Genomic DNA, 2,420 nt, shown 5'->3' with positions numbered 1-2,420 from the left:
ATCTTCTAGGACAGTGGTCGGCAAACTCATTAGTCAACAGAGCCAAATATCAACAGTACTTCTTCAAAATAGACTCGCCCAGGCCAAAAAACGACTTCTGGGCATGGGCCACAAAGTTTCAATCGCACTGTACGTGCGCGCCCACACGTGGTATTTTGTGGAAGACCCACACTCAAGGGGACAAAGAGCCGCATGTGGCTCGCGAGCCGTAGTTTGCCGACCACGGTTCTAGGAGAAAGAGATCAAGTAATGGGGCCACTCAGTTAAAATCTAGCTTTTCACAACACATTGAAGGTAGAGGGGCTCTAAGAGGACACTATGGCAGAAAAGCCAGCTCTAATTGGCTTATACCTTCCAAATAGTTGCTCTCCCTGATGATAAAACAAAGTATTCTTGCTGTGAAGACTCAGAGTTGCTGCACACCTATCCTGAGATTGCTGATGCAGCTGAGAACACAGTGCAGAAATGAGGGCCTTAAAGTACACAAACACACAAAACCAGAATATTTATATTATGAAAAAAGTTAAAATGCATTAGGTATGTCATTCGCACATAACTGATGCAGTTGGCATCCTGGAGGAAGTGGGACCCATGGTACAGTTGTCCAAGGGACCAAATAAAGTTGCATTGGCCCAGAAATGGGGTGGGAGTGATCTTAGGGGCAGCAGGTCTGCAGCTGTTCCCCAAACAACCCTTTTGCCTATTGTCACAACCCATTGCTTGGGACAAGTCTCAGCACCCAGTTCAATAGACTATACAATCCAAATAGGTGTTCTCCCCATTTGTTTTATCATTAGACCAGACAAAACAAAGTGTTCCTGCTGTGCAGACCCGGAGGTCTTGCCCACTTATCCTTGAGATTGCTCATGTACCTGAGAACACAGTGCAGGAATGAGGGCTGTAGATTAAAATACACAAAAATACAAATCACAAAAAAAAGTCTAAATGCACAAGATATGTCATTCGCACACAGCCAGTGCAGCTGCATCCTGGAGAAAGTGGGACCCAAGGTGTAGTTATCCAAGGGACCAAATAAATAAAATTGTATTGGTCCAGAAATGGGGTGGGAGTGGGCATAGGATCAGCAGGTCTGCTTCTGTTCCCCAACCATCCCTTTTGCCTATTGTCACCACCCATTGCTTGGGACCATTCTCAGCACCCTATCCCAAGAGTGGGTTATGAGGAGACAAGATGGGGAAAAACCCTGCCGTACCCCTGAGAGATTCCTTCCCACAGAATGTAGTCCTTTTTTGTCTGATTTCTGTCCTCATTTTAATTTTTTCTCTCTAGCAGGGGAAATAGTAACACATACTAGTATCCTTCTTTAAAGAGAAAACAGCTTCCCTATTCAGGCCGTTTTCAAAGCTAGAGATCCTGGGGATGGAGACTCAAAGCTTGCAGGGAGGGGGTCTCCCCCAAAGCCCTCACATACATTTGGATAGAGTATGGTTGGAGTTCCTTTGCCCCACCCATTACCCCCCTGCCAAGAAGGAAGAGGAGTGATGCTGTGGAACCCGGCCTGACACACACAGCAGTGCCAGCTGCCTCCTACCCATCCTGTCCCCACTTTCTCCATTGTGCTGATTGATGCCTGTTCCTTGAAACTTCCTGGTCACAAAAGGACAGCCCCACCAAATGACTGATGCTCTGGCAGAAGTGGCACATCTTGGGCTGGGGTGTCAGCTTTCAACCCTTGGCATGATGGTCTAGACCTCCACAGTTGTGGCACCTGTCTCCCTGATTTGCACTTCTGCATATTCTCTTTTGGCCTCCTCTCACTCCCAATACAGAACACCCAACCAGCGCCAGCCAGTGTCTCGGATAGATTCATGGCCCTCAGCAGACTTCTTAAAAATGAACTCCACTGCCTCACCCTCCTTCAGGCTCCAGCAGCCCTCCAGGTACAGCTTACTCTGTTGCACAAAGACATCCACTGGTCGGTCCAGCACTACCCCAGTGCAGGAAGCCAAATCCCATGTGCACATTGAACACGTAGAGATGCAGGGAACGGTGCATCCACTGCTGCCCTGGCCGAGTCATCCGGCGCCTCCTCCAGTACCTTGTCCCAGCCACCTGCAAACTGCTGGGCTGACAAGGAGCCCATGGTAGTCGGCTAAGGCCACAGACCTGGGCCCCAGGTCAGTCAGCTGCCGGCCCCAGATAAGTCTGAAGGCCCCTCCTTTCATTTTTATTTCTGGAATATTTTCTAACTACATCCTTAATGGTGAAGGTTTTCACAATGATCTAATAGGATATGTATTTTATGAAGAATTTGACCTTGTCCCTTACAAATATAAATGGATTTTTCTCAACATAGAATTGTGTTAAGGAATAAAAATATTTTTTTTCTGAAATTGATCCGAAAGAAGAGAAAATAGATAATGCTATTTCTTAGCCTTACTGAAAATTAGTTTCTATTG

The 2,420-nt window shown here is 46.9% G+C and overlaps 1 pseudogene; it reads right to left on the bottom strand.

Moving 5' to 3' along the window:
* Nucleotides 1-1,548: 1,548 nt before the first annotated feature.
* On the bottom strand, nt 1,549-2,104 carry LOC102751530 (annotated as a pseudogene).
* Between the last annotated feature and the right edge of the window lie 316 nt (nt 2,105-2,420).

This window comes from Myotis davidii, unplaced genomic scaffold, assembly GCF_000327345.1.
Source record: "Myotis davidii unplaced genomic scaffold, ASM32734v1 scaffold483, whole genome shotgun sequence".
NCBI classification, from domain to species: Eukaryota; Metazoa; Chordata; class Mammalia; order Chiroptera; family Vespertilionidae; genus Myotis; species Myotis davidii.
Note: the sequence above shows the minus strand (reverse complement) of the source record. Positions and strands in the feature narration are given on the sequence as shown.